Below are 18869 nucleotides of genomic sequence, written 5' to 3' on the forward strand. Positions count from 1 at the left end.
AGAAGGGTTTCAGGTCTTTTTCCTATCTTTTCCGTTCAAGAAGATATGTTAGGAAAGATAACATATTAAGATAAAAATACAGTATCTGATAGCTAAGACATTCTTGTGGCCTTTATCTTTCAGTCCTTACAGCACAACCAAATCTGCTTCTGGATTCTAGCTTAAATTCATGCTGTGCTTTTGTTTCATATATCCATTGATGGACTTTCTTGAGGATCAAATGGCTTTGAGGATCTGTGCAAATTAAAATGTTCCCTTCAAATAATTTTACTACATTCACTAGATCAAAGAGGCAAAAAGTGGTCCTTTGAGCTCCCAGGGCAGGGATTGAGATGAGGCAGTAAGGGACTTGCAAGAGCCACCACAGCCATGGGACTCAAGTCTGTGATAGAAGCTCGCCCAGCACCCACACCAGTTCTTATAGAAGGGTTCACAAACACAGGTTGCACAAACTAAGCATTCCAGAAAATAGCCAAACAGTACATAGGTGTTACCAGAAAGAACACAAGGGATCTTTGTTTTGGGAGGGATTGAGGTGTATGTCAAATGTGAAAGGGATTGACATTATGAGCAATAGAAGGATAATATGAGAAACCACAAGTATGTCTTTCAAACTGAACCTGAGAACACATTTTAAGCCTTAAAAACATGAATTTATCCTTACAAGTTTATCAGTCAAATTCTGTGTTGCTTTATCCAGTGTGTCACTTGTAACACTGCCATGAAGATAGTGCTTTAGACAAGAAAATCTAGTGTACAGATGAACGAATCTAAGGAAAAGACAGTAAGGAAATATTTCCTTCTCAAAAACATTACTAAAAATCCACTAGCAGGAAAACCAGGAAAGAATTGTATAAAACAATGACTAAATAGAATAAAGAAATATTTAGACACATATGGTATTATCAAAGAAAATGGAGCAGCTCTGAGACAGGTGATAACAACTCGACAGGTATACTCAACTCAAGAATGCTTTAGTGGGCAATGCTAAAGTTGATGCAAGCAATGAGACCTGAGAAAAGATAATCAAGAATAGAGCAATGGCAACTGAGTTCCAAATAGGCTGTATAGAGAAGACTTCAGAACATTATCAATGAAAAATATAATCATTCAGAATTAGGCCTTGAAAGGTCCAGCCTGTCTACAATTAACAAACAGGAATTAAATTAATTAAAATCTCTGGACACTGTTAGTAGACACAATTTGTTTCCTCCAAAAAATAACATGAAGAAATCAGAATTTATTAAAAAATAAAGTTTTAGAAGACTGAAGACAAAATCAGATTAAACTTCTGGTGAGAAAAGTGAGAGGTTATGAACCTTTGGAAAAAGGGGAACGGTATGCTCCAGAGAAAAATAAAGGAAAATCCACAAGCAAAAGAAAAAGAAAGAGAAGGTTAGAGACTCCCTTTGATAAGAACAGTAGCTGACCTTTTTTGATCTGAGAATAAACTTTGCCTTTCAAATTTCAGAGGTTTGAAGTAAGTACTTCACATCCTTATTCCAATTTACCTTAGAGCACTGGAGATTTTAATAACATCATTGACACAAAGGTACAGGTCACACACTTACAGCAAGTAAGGAATTAACATAGGTTGATGCCAAATCAGTTTTTTCTCTCCTGTTTATTATGATCACTGACTTAAGAAAATCCTCATATTCTGTAGGAATCCTGTGACTTTATTTGAATGCTGTTCAACAGTGGTGAAAGGATTCAAGTTCAGATGTACTTGGTAGAATGTCACGTTCAAGGTTTGAAAGGAACTAAGAGCTCTGTGTTTGGAGTCAAATACGTTCTCCCATGGAAAAAGACACAGAAAATCTTTGCCCTCTGGTGGCTGGAAAACTGGGAAGCAGTCGTAAATCTTCGGTAATTGGTATCCAGTTCAGATTTGCTTGTAGCTTGAATAGTTTTAGCTGGTTTGAATAACAGAAGTCTTCCTTAGTTTCAGATCTGGAAGAAGAAAGACAACCACTATGTCACTTACTATTTCAATTACTTTTTCACTGAAAAAAAAGTGCTGATACTGTACTTGAAAGTCAATGGAAATGAGTTTTTAGAACAAGCTGAGGCTGGTTGCACTAGCATCCATTTGAATATAAGGAATATCTATATCTTGACATCTTCTTGTAATTTACAGCAGTTATACCTTTTTCTTTTCTTTTCTTTTTTAATTCTGGAAAGGCAGAATGTCCATGTAATTTCATAGACAGTATAAGTCACTTTGTGATTAGTAAGGAAAATTTGACCCTATCTGAGGAAAATCTATCATCTTCCACTTAAAACTACGTTAGTTAATAAATAATTAATTGTAAGCTTTTTAAAGAACACTAGTCCAGCATTTATAGAAAAAATGCATTTTCTTGCTATATAATCTGTATATATCAGGGATGGAATTGTGAATATTAATGCTCATTTCTGTTCACTACCCTACTGCAATTCATTGACTTTCAAGTTGGTTACTCTGCACTGGTCCAATTCAAATGGAGAATTAGGTCATGTGAACACAGCTAATTACATTCTAAAAAGCATGGAATGAATAACCTTGCCTGTAAATCATCTGATTATTCAATTAAATAGCCCATTGCTATGTGGATTTCATAGTAGTTAAATTGGGTGTTAAATAGAGTATTTATCTCTGGTGAGAACAAGGTGTTCATTTTTTTCACTATGCAATAGGCTGTTTTGCCAGAATATGATCTGTGGTTGATACTGAACAGCCCATATGGGTCAGCAGGCATCTAAGTTTGTTTTATCCTTTCTGTTATGGCATGCAGTCTGTTAGTTTATTTTTCAAAAGGATGCATAATTATTGTTTCCTTGGCCAAATCTTATTCACCTTCTAAAAAAAGTTTTGTTCCATAAAGTTTGTTGCAACTACCCTTAATAAACTAATATTTTCCGTGTTTAATTGGAAATTGTCAAAACTTTATATTTGTCATGGTTTCACAAAGACTGAAATGGGAAAGAAAGATTACAGTTATTTTTTCACTATATCTTTCCCTTTACTTGAAAAAGAAATAAAACAGTCTAATTTTGAAATATAATTTCTTTATTAGGTCATGTAAATTGAACACTAATTTTCATAAGACAGTAAACCACCATAGTCAGTTACTGCTATGTAAATAAAACAGTCAATTAAAAGACAATTGGTTTAAAGTATAATCAAAAATCTCTGACACTTTATAACAAATTAAATGTCAAATATGCAAAGTTTCATATTCTTGGAATGTCAATTATTTCATTGTATCGATAAAAAATAAGTAGACCTTTTTACATCCTGACTTTTTGCTCACTCTTATCTTTTCCTTTGTTATGCTATAATAAAGTTTCTTTAAGGTTGTCTACCAGTCACTGGAAAGCTCATGTAACCAATAATATCAACCCTCAATAAATTGGATTATTTTTACTGGATTGCATGAAATTTGACAGAACGTTGCAATTTACAATTTCATAGTAAATAAATTATTCAAGGCTGAATGTTCAACTGTCTTAAATAATTTACCATCTGAAGACGGTGTAATAGGCAAACTGTAATGGAAAAAATAAAATATTGCAGTATATACTGAATACTTAAACGTCGTGTACTTAAGAAATCAAAGTACGTTATCAAACTATGCTCATACATGCTATCTTTTCAGCAACTGATTTTATTTTTGAAAAGATAGTAAAGTCTAATAAACCAAATGACTGCTATATATCTTGAGATAGTACTGCTTTTTAGAAATTTAGGAAATATATTACCTATTACAGAACGAAGTAGCAACTTGCTAAGTTATGATTAATTCCTATTTAACTCATAAAAAGTCTATGTGAAAAATATAACACTGACAATATGTGGCTGTGTATTTTCATTTCCTTTGAACCTCACAGAAGTTTTTGTGAAACTCTGGAGATGTTATATAAAGTAATGTCATATTGTACTAGCAATAAGACAATGGATAAATGTGATTGTATGATACACTACATAAATTTAAAACAAAAATATGTAAAAAAAGTGTTAGAAAATATTTTTTTTTCTTGCCTGTAAACATGGCAGGCTAAAGATATTACCACAAAATAAATTGACTGGAATTTTAAGAAGGAATAATGTTGCCCAATATTATATATAGCACATGGGTCTGTGCAAAAATACATTACATTCCATTGTGAGATGACATAATTAAAGTTGTACATTCTCATTGCAGAGTTAAGCAACCTGTGAGCAAGGAAATGAAGCTTAACATGGTCTGGTTTTTGGATATAAAAGAGTGGATTTCTTTCCCTAAAGACTCTTTAAATACTCCTTAGCTACAAGCAGGAGTTCAAGGAGTTTCATATTGCTAATAATTCTGTTCCCTTCAGTTATATTGCCTTTTACTATTGACACACAAGATGCTGTATCTCACTTTTGCAAAATTTGGAAATCTTAGAAAATCTCAGCATTTAACATAGTTCTTGCAGATGCTGCCTGCAGCTAAAAAGATATTCTCCATTGTGCAATAAACATTTTTATCCTTATAATTTTTTGTGCATACTCCATTGCTTCTGGATGTTTTAAAGGGAAAATACTGTAGATGATGGAAGCAGCTAAAGTGGAGACAAAATACTCTCCCAATTATGCCACCCTCCTCTTAGACCTCATCAGATACCCAGGAACAAAAATCCCTTACTTGTTCATATTTAGATCATCTACAATAATCTGTTTAAAACAACAAAACAAAAATAAAACAAACACACAAACAAACCCCACACACCAAGTAACAAAAAACTAAATCAGGAAAATATGTATCTTGCTGAAAGTGTACTCATTAGAAAAAAAAACAAAAACAATAATGTGAATTATTCCAGAGAGAACTCTAATTTCAGGAGTAGGGCACGGGTCTTCCATCCACAATGTAACACACAAAACAAGATGATCTGCCTTCCACCCCACCCCACCAACCCGTGGCATCAAGAAACATAAAGTCCGAGCTGAAAAACAATGCATTTTAAAAGACCAAAACTTCTGGTGCTTTCCTATTGCTACTTCAGACACCTGGTGTGAGATTTGTGAATTCCATTCTAGAGACTCTCACTCTTACCTTATGCATTGTAGAAAACATACGTGTCTACATCAAGACTAAACTCCGCTACAGGATCTAGGCCTTAGAAGTTTTATGCTAAAACACCAAACTCATAACTTGGTGCTCAAGCTTCTAGATTTAATTATGCTCTTTATCCAGAACAAAAACTGACTATGGGACTCGGTATTAACAATAAACCATCTCTCTGATCTCACAGAACGAAGCAAATGAGGGTATGCACAAGAGACTCTCCGGAGGTACAAGCTGAAACTGCGATATGCCCAGGAGTTGTGATTACTCTGTATTTCCTCAAACAGCAACAGTTGACCAGCATGCCAGGCAAGTGGTCCCCTGTGGCTGGCAAAGCAGGGGTTTATGTCGCTGTGTATCCCGTGAAGGATTAAAATGATTGTACTGTGTCTCTGTCAGTCTCTGACCTGATGGAGATAAGTGTCTTGATAAGTGTCGCTATGGATTCTTTAAGTCAGGGGGCATTTGTGAGTGTGTGAGTTTCTAAAAAGGCAAAAGTATAACAGAAGGGGTTTTCTGTCAAAACTTGTAGCATTGAATAAGCAGGATAGCTGTTTTCATTGCTAAGAGCTCCAAAATTACATTTGTAGTACACATTAGCAAAGGAGAGATCCTTTCTAACTAATACCTATTCCAGCTTTCATGGGGTTTTTTTATAAGAACAATAGACCTCTAAGAATGCTTAGAAATATCCATTTTAATTTAAAAAAATACTCAAAATGATGCTTAGTTGCTTTCATTTGGTAATAAGACTTTTATGTTACAAGTCAGAAATCTGCTCAAAGACCTTAAGCAAAGCTTGAGCTAATGAAGATTAGGAAAGTGGTCATTATCCATGTGAAGAATTGGCAAAGTAAATCCAAAATTTACTAACCATGGAATAGGTATACAACAAAAGACTAGAAAAGACTTCTGTTTCTGACAGTGAATTATGTAATAGTCCCCTTACATTATTATATCACAAAATTTTTAGATTTCCTCATCAGGAATCTTTCAAGATCACTTTCAGAAGCCTAGCCCATCCATATGCTGTCCTTGGCAAGATCAGGGTTAAAATCCAAGTTCAAGTCCATGTGGAAGAATGGTCATTTGGAACACAAGTTCTGGTTTCAGAAATATCAGTAGTAAAATGCTGAATAACCTGATGAAGACAGTGCAAAACTGATTTCTTTGAATTAGACCTGCTACCTTTATTAGAACTTTTCTTTTTTTAATTAGAACTTTTCTTTTTTTCATTAGAAGACCAAATCTCTGGTAGTGGAATTTCAATTCCAACAGATTTCTCCCTGAATAGAGAGGGAAATAGGAAGAGAGCCAGGGACAAAGACGATATGAAACCATTTAAATTTTCAGGTCGAGGAAGTGGCTTGCTTTAACATGTGCTCTTGCCTTTCCAATGTCAAAAAAGGTTTTCTGATTTCGTTTAAATGTTACTTCTTGTAAAAGTTAGTGCTGGTATTACTTTACTAATTTCATTATCTAAAAGAAGCTAGGTTCAAAGGCTAGTATTTAGCTGAGTTATTATTTCTCTTTTGTTTCTGTATGTTGTGATCTGCCTGAATTTTAACCTCTAAAAAGATTTTAAGAATAATGAATGGGGGATAAATTGAATGACTTCTCTCACATTTTCTCAATTTTCACACTTTACACTCCTTAGTAATAGTTAGTTTTTAGGTAGTGTCAGATGATGTCAAAAAATGGCTGTTTCACTTAATCTACTTTAAAATTATATTGAAATTGAGAATCATATTAATTATAGTTTTCCATTATAACCTCCAATTATGCAAACTCTCTATTCCTAATTTCAGATATATGTAACATAATAAGATTGTTTGGATTAATATCTCCAAAATAGAAGTTTCAGTAAATTCCTAAAAGCTAAATATTTTCAGTACTATCTTTTGCTTTTCCTGGAGGCCTCATTAACTTTGGATGTTCAAAAACTTTCTTACCTCTTTTTTGGTCCTTCCAGGAATTGCATCTTGTATTGAATCCATCTGTACTGAATGGCTACAGAGCTCTTTACCTGACTTGAAAAAGGAGTAGCTGAGGATATCCTATGTAGCCATATGGTTTTATACAGGGTTTTTCCATCTAGGTAGAATAGGAAAGAAGGAAAAGGTGTTTATGATGACACACACTGTAGTAAATAAGGTCATCTTGATGAGACTATACAAGTGGTCTTGTCAGCAGAGAAATAGGATCTGCTTTCTATTTGAATTGCTGTTGCCTGGAAGATGAGCATGGTTTTATTAAGAGTACGTTTAAATAATACAGTATTGCATACTTCTGATGGTTGTAGAATTTAGGTACATGCTTTCTCAGTATGGATTTTAAATTTACAGTGCAGAGATACTAATCATGACGGCCACATAGCATGGTGTTTTTTCCTACACAGGCTACACCAGCACAGTGACTGCTCCAGTCTGGAGTGCTTAGGTCTGCAAAGAATAACATTTTCCGTATTGCCTTTCACAAAGGCGTCACTGATACCTCAAAATAACCCAGTAAGCATTTTGGGTATTCCAAGTGATTTTTGGAAAAGCTTTGAGCTACAGCATAGTTAGGCTAGCATTAGGAAGAATGCATTATAAACAAGTATAAGCCCAAGGTTCAAAGTTAGCTTCCGTAAGGGCCCCACGAGCATCCCTGCTCCTGGTGCATGGTGCTGGGGGGATGCTGAACTCAGAGCCAGTGCAGCTGAGGGTGGTCCTTATCCTGCTGCTGGCCATGGGGACAAGTTCCCCAACAGCACTGTCCTGCAAAGAGGCTGCAGTCAGGGATGACCCTTGCCGGTGGGAGATGCTTTTGGCCAAGAGCCCTCAGGCATGGTCTTTTCCTGACCTGCAGCCCCAGTCACAGCAGCATCACAGTCCTACCCTGCCCAACCATGGGCCTGCTGAGCCCAGCACTCACCCTGACCCACAGTCCCCAGAGAGGTGCCCAATGCCCAGGGTTGGGGCTGTCCTCTGACCTGTCCTAATTGCTGGCTGGTGCCCTGCTGCCCCAAGGGAGCCCTTGCTGCTCCCAACACTCCAACACAAAAGAGCCACAAGAGGGAGGATGGAAGTCATGATGAAGTGAGAGTCCAAGTGGCTCACTGTGAAGAGGCAGCTCTCAGGTCAGGCCAGAACATCAGCCACTAGTCAGAGTCAGGAAGGCAGCTGCCCTTTCTCTCAGTTGGCCCTGATCCCCAGCAGCCAAACCTCCAAAAGAGATGCTCTTGAGGTTTCACAGGTGCCAAAACTCACTTTTCAGACCTTAGCCCATTTTGGTAGCTACTCATCACCTTACTGAAATGGAAGGATGGTTATTTGCGATTTTTGTACTGCTTAGAGAGTGATGTCCTTGATAGCATGTACACTGGATGTTTCAGGCAGCCTATCACAGAAACAGCTGCCATAGATATTGTCACGGCTGAGATGATACTCTGCGTGTGGCTGGAGAGCAGTCCAGAGGAACATCCCTCTCTTCTTAACATACCAAGGAGCTTTTAAAATCTTCTTGCAGATTTTTCTGGTTTGCAATGGACCTTGGGAAAACCTTATTAATTACTCTTAGCAGCATCAAGCTTGTAGCTAGTGTCAGCTGGCCATACATAATATAAAGGCTCATCTAACCAATTCCTGTAGGACATTGAGAATACAATAGTGGTATGTGGATAAGTGGATGATTGAAGGCTGGAGGGGTAAATGTTAAAGGATGTTAGCCAGTCTGAAAGAGAACAAGCTGTTCTTCTAGTGCTGCGACACTGGCTCTGCTTTCTCTTTCCTCCCTTGTTTATTTCCTATGTCACCAACACTGTTCTCATAACCTACACTGGTAAAATAATATCCGTATGGATGACAAAGAAATTTTGGCTTAGAAGGATGTTGAGGGAATGGTGCTGCTTTTGGCTGAATAAATGAGACTGAACAGGTAATGTCCTTTATGATACACAATACTCACTGTATGCATGAGATGGGGGTATGCCTTGCTGCATACAACCTGACCATCAGGCTGAGCAGCCTTTGCTAGTGCAACCCTTAAAAGTGACCTGACAAAATGGTACAGAAACTGTCCGAGGTTGGCAATCAAAGCATCCTGTTGAATTTTGGAAAAGAATACCTTTCTGAGGTTTTCTTCATCCTACATAATTAGATAAATTGGTGTGAAAAGCGTAAGCTGGAGCATATATGAATGTGAATTCAAAGTTCTGAAACACTGGAATTACTTGAATAAATTCTCAGATGTACAATAAATATATATATATGTGTGTATATATATATTTAAGAGGAACAATTTTTAATGAACTCCTTTTTATACATGTTTTCAATGCAGTCTGGATTTCGTTAAGATCTGTGTTTGTATTGATAATATGCTTGTACCAGGTCTTCTTATTTAGTTCTTCCTTACTTCGTTACTCTCAAATGATCGGTTTACTATTCTTTTTTGATTCTTACAATTATATCCAAAAAAAAGAAACTGTATTAAAGGTGGAAATATTACTAGACATGGCTGGTTTATGTAACCTTTCAGGAGATGCATGTATCCACTCTGCCTTGTAATTTTGAAAAAATAATCTGAATTTGTCAGAGTGTAGACCTGTCATTTAATCCTCTTTTAGTAAATCCAGGTATTAGTAGCTAGAATAAGATAATACAGAGAAAAAAGCATGATAACTATCAGAGACACTGTAGTAGTTTAATATATGTGACTAGCTACTACAGGCAGCAAAAGTCAACTTATCTTTCCAAGCTTAGTGAACGTTACATGCTCAGGAAGTTCATGAGAGATGAGGTAATGGGTGAGTTACAGCTTTTCATGAACCAAAGATTAGAAGACACCACTTGAGTGCCCAGTAGCCAATAAATATGTATTATTTTATTCAGATTAGGGTACAATGATCCAGTCATAGCCAATTCCATTATATGAATTAAGATTTGGGGCTTTTCAATTGTGTGTCATGACTGCCTTCCTCTGTCCTTTAATAAGTTTTAATTTAGAGATTCCCAGTTGCAGATGCACAAGATTTTCCTGTATTTTGTTGGTTAGGTTAGATCAATTAGCCACAATTGTTTCCCTAAAAGTAACTGCCCTGCTACGGAAATGGTAGCAATTTCATCTTGTTTATTAACATATGGGACTAGAACCTCCTTGTGGGAAAGCTATTGTTATGCTGTTGATTTAATTAAAATGTTCTAGATTAAGTTTGACAGGATTTTTCTTTTCGTTGTTTTTCTTTCCATGGAATACGGTAAGGTCAGTAATCTAGTTAGTTTAGTGTTCTACTGTCATATTTGCAGTTCTCTTTATAAGAATTAACAGAAAAATCACACAGAAAAAATACTGTATCTGTTATTAGGTTATTAATATAATTTAAATATTTTAAAATATGAGAATGAGATCATAGAATCATAGAATTGTAGGGGTTGGAAGGGATAATTAAATAAAACCAAAATTTTAATCAAACTAACAATGGGATTTTTTGAGTTCTTTTGTTCCATTTTAAGAACCATGTGTTATATTTTTCTGCATTCTTAAACTAATAATGTTGTGTAGACTAATTCTAATATTTTTTCCACCTTAATATTATTACTTTCCTGCTAATACAAAAAAAAAATCAATTCCATTTGAGAATAAAAACGTATCCTTCAAAGGCTTTAGATAGCATGCCTTTTTTTGCAATACAACATTACTTTCAAATTCAGGTTGGAAATTTATAAAGGTAGGGGTTTTGTTCCACCTAAAATATTTTTCTTGCATCGATTAGATAGCTAATACTTTCTACTTTAAATTAGTCCCAGCCATTTCAGTAGCACAAAATTATTTATTGCCTTAAATACCTCAACTCAATTGTGTTGAAATTTCAGAACTTTGATTTTAAAGTTTTTATAAGTATACTCTAAAATTAAATCAAAAATTATTGTCAATTTTAAATTGGCTATATCCCTTTGATGACCAAAGTAAACAATCATGTGAAATGTGTTTCTCATGAATATAAATTGTTACCCACTTCATTTTCTAGCTGCTAACATAAATTAGGGTATTTTCTGGAATAAATATGAAGTCATCTATCAATGTATTTTGACCACACTTTCAATATGACAGCAGGCAATTACAGAAATATCTTTTTTTTCTGATAATTTGGCTACATACTTTACTGTCAATTTATTCCTTACTTACAGCAATGCAATGTTTCTCTTCTTGGACTGATGTTGCATATTTTATACTACCTGAAACAGACTTGTAGAAAAACTTGAAAGGACAGAAATACCTTTTTTGCTACAGTTCAAGTGTTCATTTTCTAAATACAGGGTGGAAAATTCCTATCCCATTTGAGAAGCTTACTCACATGGTGCTGCTAGATCACTATAAAGACCTCTTCTCAAAATTCGTTTTAAAATTCTTCAATGCTTTCGCCTCATGGAATATTCATTGTCTCTATATATGAGGTTTCTCTGTGAACCGTGCATACTGTGCATACACTGCCTTGCTTGCACAGAAACAAATGAACTGTTTGAATTGCACAAATTGAATTTTAATCAAGGGGAGCGAGAATAACTTTAAAAGTACTTAAACCGTATTCAGAAGTCCAAACAAAGTCTATTTATATCTATGTGATATAGATAATCTTAAAGATATGCCCCCTGATGTTGTCTTTTAGGAAGTCAGCATTACAAAAAAATTATGATGATGTCAAGAAAAGGCAGAGATGGAAAGGCGGAGTTCATTTTAGGTTTCATTAAAAATATAGCTATAACTGCTTCTTATTCATATTTCAATTTTCTTAAATAATTTATCCACATTTCTTTCTGAAGCTCATGTAAGTTACTCTTGGCTGTATAAGTCCCTCTAGTGGCATCTTGTATGTAATAGATAACCATTAAAGCTTAGTTCTGTTTCTCATTCCTTATCCACATACTACCTAAAATCTGTCAATTGAACAAGTAGAACAACATTCAGCATTAAACTCATTTCATAGTTCTTGTAACAGTTCAACTTGTGTTCATGTCATTCATACTGTGCATCATGCATGAGAATAATTTATTTTCCTGAAAAGTTAGCACTTTGAATATCACTGACCTTTCAGTCTTAGAAAACAGTATTTTCAGTAAGATGTCTAAGGTTGGTTGCTAGTTCTGAAATACTAAAAAGGTAAGGATTACGTGTTCTCACACTTTTCTGGCTTCTGACTATAAAATAATTTAAAGTGGCTTTGTATTTTGTATTTTGAAAATACTCTTCCTTGTTCAAAGTAGTCAGAAGTGATAGAACTTAAAAAGCAGCGTCAGTGGCATGGGTTTTTTTCATCTTTCTTATCCTAATACTTCTTAGCACAAAAAACATTAACTTCTGCCTACTGTTTACATGCAATATAGCATCAAGTAAACATTTCAGAATTACCAGTAATCCACCTTGAAAAGATGTTTTGGAAATTCAGGCTCAGATTATTAAAAGCATCTGTACCAAAATATTTTAAATGCTTGCTTGAATTTCTGTGATGGACTGATTATCCTGTGATTAGCAGTTCAAATAGATTTGCTCTCTTTCAAAACTGCTTTTTTCTTAGAAGGAGCTACATTTCTAAATTGAAATGTCGAGTTGTATATTTATTTAATTGTAATTTCTTGCATTTTATATCCTGTGATTATATATCTCATTCTGATTTTGGGACAAAAAGAAGATCACAGCTCAAAAGATGATAATGATTCATTCATATATTGCTATATAATACTGTAAGATTTCAACTACTAACTCGTTGCTAGGTTCGCAGATACAGCACCTATCCTTCATTAGGATTTCCCATATTACACTGGCAGCTGATGACTGCAACAAATATACTTTGTTATATGCCTTTACAGAAATATTTCTTCAGAAAAATGACAGTGGTGTCCAGGTAGACACCTTTCAAGACTTTTTGGAGGGCATCATAATTTACGTTCATTCTTGCGTTAACTAATAAATATTAACAAAGGGGGTAAAGTATGTAGGGTGATCCAAATGATTAGATTAGATCCAAATGAATAGACTTCAGGACAAAGTGGAACCTTTTCTGGTTTATATGTGGTATTTATTATTATTTTTTAAAATTTTAAATCATCTTTTAAAGATCAAAACCATAGTCTTAGTGAAAAAATCTAAGTTTCCACTAATTTCATTGGTCAGGATGGTCCCAATAGCAGTCTTGTGTTTGTTGTGTATTGGAGATAAAATGTATGGAATCAATGTTGACAACACTTGTTCCTCAAAGTCTTTAAATAAAATCGTTTGTTTACACTCTGTCCCAAGCCTGCATGGGATCTTTTTAAACAGCCAATGCACATAGGTGTTTCTTATACAACTTACACAGCACCATAGTAAATTACACTGTGAATTAAACCCTGATGAATAGAAGCAACCATGCATCTAGAAAGTAGGTGTTCAAATCCTGTTCCACATTATTAGAAAACACTGGAAGGATTAGCAAAAGGCAGCCAGCTGAAGATGTGGTAGGTAGCAAAGGATCTTAGCTAGCAAAGTCAGGCAGAATTTCTTAAGAAATGAGGAATCATAGCAAAGATAAAGCAACAGAAAACAATGTAGAGACAATAGTGTAAGGAGAGATGTTTCCAAGTTCCAAGTAATCTCTCCAAGTGGAAGTCATGGATTTTCATTGTTTACTATTATGATTACTTGCCTTTTTGCTAGAGGAATTTTAAAACAGATTTATATTTTCTCAAACGATTTCTTCTTAGACTGATCATTTTTTTAAAAAATGTCCATTTTAGTAATTCTGGGATTCTTCCCCTCAGTGTTGACACGTTATGGGATAAATCTCACTTCATTTATGCCAGATTTAGCAGTAGTGTAGTAAGTTCTTTTTGTTATTCCTGCTCTAATTTAGCCAAACCCTCCATACTTGCCTGAAGACAATTAAACAATAGTACATTACAAATGAGAAGACCATCTCCTTTTTATTCAAAGTTTCAGCAAGTTCCTGTTACAAAGACTTCTTTTGTATCTGTCCTTTTAATTTGATGGAAATGGAGTGAAACAAAACTGCAATCTGACATACTACATTGTACCATAGACTATTTGTTCAGTGTGGGTCAAATATGAAAATGTGTAGCAATCTCCTTCTCGTTTGGTAGAATTTCAGTTAAAATCACAATGAATTTGGCCTTGCAAAACTTAGGAAGGTCTTTTGTTTCTTACTTCCCATCAGTAACATGTCCCTTGTTTACTTAATGTTTCGTATGATCAAGCAACCAAGAAATATATTCAAAGCCTTTATGCTTGTTGAAGAAAAGCGAGTTGCACTACAGCGGAAGGCGATAGGAAGACAGATGTGGAGAGAGGCATTCACAGGAGTTAGGGCAAAAGGATGAGGCTATTTCTAAACTTTGTTTTATTTGTTTTATTTGTTACTGACAACTCACACCTACACTATCAGTTCAGCTACCAGTGATTAACATTCATTTCAGTGACTTTGGTGTCATAGCAAAAGGCTATAGCAAAGATCAGGGCAGAATTGAGTTTGTCTTCCTGAAGGCTACGTTCTAATTTGTGCGAGTGATGTTCATAATACCTTGCTGCCTCGCTTGATTTACAGTTCTGAACATTACTAATCCTGTGTATTGAATGAATCAGGGATCGGGCAGTAAAACACATTTTATAGTAACAAAACATTTGCAATATTTGTTCACAGACAAAAGTCTCTAATCTTTACTTTTAACGATTGAGCCCTTGTCTTTTCAACTGAAATTATTTTTTTAAAATACAAATGGAATTTATGAGGATTTATAAACAAGGCTTGTTGGCACAAAGTGTTCTTTAACAATTCTCTGAATTCTTTATCATGAATAACATTTTGACCCTTACCCTACTACCCTAACTTCATTTTCTAAGAAGTTTAGGCCATTGTAGTTGAAAGGAGAAAGAATAGTTTAGAAGATAAACTTCATAGCTCTTGTAGGCGTTTTCAAGGTGCTGAAGCAGACCACTCACAGCATTAAGACTAAGAACTTGCCTTCTAGTCCAGTCTAGCTCAGTCCCAATTTGTGTGTTTTATTTCTAGACAGATGCAGAGGACTTTCAATAAGACTAATTTTGGATGGGAAATATCTCTAGGAATACAGCTGCATCCACAAATATTGAAAAGGGTCTGCTGGTCATAATGTCACAACCCAGCAACTAATAATAGAAGAATGTAAAAATCTAGGAAATTCATGTATGAAAATCATGGAAGTAGCTAGACTTTAAGGATGTTCCTATAGCAGCTAATACCAGTTTGCAATTTGTTATCAATTTTAGCATATTTAAAATTTTAAAATATTCAAAAATTAATCAATCCCTAAATGTTATTTTGCAAAATGCATAGCTAGAATATGCAGGCTACTGCATGTTCTCACAAACCAGACAATTTCTTATAATCACCAAAATCAAGAGCAAGCTTTTCAACTGCAGTGTGCATTTTGAAAAAAAAAATTAGCATATGTGCTAAAACATCTATGTGAATACATACTTTTATACACACAGAGACATGCATACACAATATTTAATGGTAGGTCTGAAGGCACAATCCTATGTCTCCCTACAGTTATGTGCAAAATTCCCTTGGACATCTATATATATTCCTCAAATTTTTATTAAAGGAGTTGTCACTGCTGGTGGATAGCAATGTGCTTTTCAAGCAAAATTGCAATTTTAGGGCTTCTGACACTAATAAATGTTAATTATGTTTAAGTGGGAAACATTTGTGGCTATTTTTAATAAATAAACTTGATGACATAGTGCTATTTTGCAAAGTTCAATTAATAGGTGGTAACTGCATTCCAAGATGTCTTTTTCATGTTTTAAGGGCAAAGTAAAGGTCCAAATTTGCTGAAATAACTGTGAATAGCTGGTTCCTATATGTCACTTTGAGTGTGTGCCAAGGACAGACATTGTCAGGTTTGAAGTTGTTTCACAGAATCTTAGAATCGTTAAGGTTGTAAAAGACCTCTAAGATCATCAAGTCCAACTGTCAACCCAACCCCACCATGCCCACTAAAACATGTCCTGAAATTCCACACATAATTTTTAACACCTCCAGTGATGGCGACTCCACCGCTTCTTTGGGCAGCCTGTTCTAGTGCCTGGAACAAAGTTCCACTCTTTAAGTAAATAATTTTTTCCTAATATCCAATCTAATCCTCCCCTGGTGAAACTTGAGGCTATTTCCTCTTGTCTTACCACCAGTTTCTTGGGAGAAGAGACTGACTCCCACCTCAGTCCAACCTCTTTTCAGGTAGTTCTAGAGAGCAATAAGGTCTTCCCTTAGCCTCCTCTTCTCCAGGCTAAAAAAATCCCAGTTCCAATACTAGCTTCGTTGCCCTTTGATAGATCCACTTCAGCACCTCAGTGACCTTCTTGGAGTGAGGGGCCCAAAACTGAACACAGTACTCAAGGTGCAGCCACACCAGTACCAGCTACAGGGACATGATCGCTTGCTTAGTCCCACTGGTCACACTATTCCTGATACAAGCCAGTTTGCTGTTGGCCTTCTTGGCCACCTGGGCATGCTGCTGGCTCTGTTCAGCTGGATGTCAACTAGCACCCTTAGGTCCTTCTCCATCAGGCAGCTTTCCAGCCACTCTTCCTCTGTTGTGACTGAAGTGCAGGACCTAGCACTTGGCCTTATTAAACCTCATGCAATTGACCTTGGCCCATTGATCTGGCCTATCCAGGTCCCTCTGCAGATCCTTCCTATCCTCAAGCATATTGACATTCACACCCAAATTGGTGCCATCTGCAAACTTACTGAGGCAACACTCAATCCCCTCCTCCAGATCATTGACAAAGATATTAAACAAGACTGGCCCCAAGACTGAGCCCTGGGGAATATCACTTGTGACCGGCTGCCAACCGGATTTAACTCTGTTTACCACAACTCTTTGGGCTTGTCTGTCCAGCCAGTTTTTTACCCAGTGAAGATTGCACCTGTCTGAGCGATGAGCTGCCAGCTTCTCTAGGAGAATTTTGTGGGAGCAAGTGGTTTGTTTGATGCTACCACTTTTTCAAAATTAGTTACAGTTAAACAATTTTGTGTAGAATTTAAGACTAAGTGATTGCAGCAGATCAGTTTGGTGGTGGTATAAAGGACTATTGCTTATAACTGGAAACAATTTGCCTCATCATTTCCAGGAGTTCTACAGATCATATCAGCTACGTTGACATAATTGCCACCAGTGTCTCACGCATGGCATAGCTGCTACATTCTACTGATAGTTTTCTATGGGAACTGCTGCTTCTCATAGAGGAGATGAGCCCAACTTGATGTGCGGAAATGTATACACCACATCACACCAGTTACAAAGACAATGCAAGCATGAATAGGAGTTACTGTTCAAACAGAACATTAATCTGTGGTAATGATAAACACGTCTGCTCCGGTGCCTGAAGCAATTTCTGTATTAAGCTGCAGCTGGATAAGGGCAAAAAGATATGTCTTTATAATAAGTCTGGTTGTTTGCCTTTATTGTTATTTGTACTGAGCCAACCTTGGTGTTTTCTCATTTTCATCTACAAGGCAGCAGTACCAAAAGGGAAAAACAATCAGGAAGATTCAAATCTTTAAGTAGATACAGTATAAGTTCAAGTAAAATTGTATATAGCCACAGGGTTTGATTTCAGAAGCCGTATGCATTAAAGCATGTGAAAATTTTCCATTTTTCTAAAATATTATAAAATTCGAGTATTTAGAAACAGACAGCTCCAATTTGTCCATAGCTAACACCATTCCAAAGCAAAACTCCAGTTTTATCACAGCCTACAATATGAATTAATCCTTTTGACCTCACTTCTGGTTTCACAATTTTTACGAGCACAGTGTGAAATTTAAGTTCTTGCCTCTTCATAAAAGGGTCCAAATTTAAATTTAAGTATCTTTTAACATGGTAAGTAAGTTTGCTAGATTTTTAGCAGTACTATTTCAATGGCAGCTTGAAACATTAAAACCAGGCATATAATCTTGTTAATGTGACCCAGAATGTTTATAGTGTTCCCATTATACATTCAGTTATGGTTGTATTTACTATTACTTCTAATTACCAAAGAAATATCTCACTATGGTCATTGATTCATTCTAAATAGTCTTAGAAAAGAACCTAAGAGGCTTTCTGTGCTGTTAGGAGTGCAATGTATGTCTTCTGACTTCCAGGAGATAAACAGTTCAGACACAGCCTTGAAGTATGCTCTCACTTCGTTGCCCTCAGTTATGTCAAGGGGATAGTTATTGGATAGTGCAAATAGAATCTGGTTCACTCTCTAGTAACTACAGGTTGGGGGTTTTCTCACTTTTTTTTAAAGCATGTTGTTTGTGAATAGAATGATTTTATCATTTTGAGACTCAGCTCAACTAGCTATTAATTCAGAGTTATTTAACTGAGGTGGATATAGCCATTATATAAAAGCTTACCTGTCCTGGACTCCCAAGTTTGATTAGTATGCAACTCTGCTCTCTCTGGCATTCTAATGCAGATGCTCTTCTAAACCACAATCATACCAACATCTCTGGCAATACCTCTGCCAACATCATAAGGAAGATTTTGGCTCCTCCACTGTTGGTGAAACCACAGTATTTATTTTTGTGGTCTAGCTGTTCCATTCCTCTGATTCAGGATCTGTGATTTAATTCATTCTGCTGCCTTTATCTGGAATCCCTTTGCCCCACTGCAGCAAGATTCCACTTACTAAATTTAAATATTGAAAATATTCACTGCCAACCAATTTGTTATTCTTGAAAGACTTCCAGGACAATTCTATTACTATTAGACCTTCCTGCAAAACATA

The sequence above is a fragment of the Gallinula chloropus genome (genome assembly GCF_964237585.1).
Source record: "Gallinula chloropus genome assembly, chromosome: 1".
Taxonomy (NCBI): domain Eukaryota; kingdom Metazoa; phylum Chordata; class Aves; order Gruiformes; family Rallidae; genus Gallinula; species Gallinula chloropus.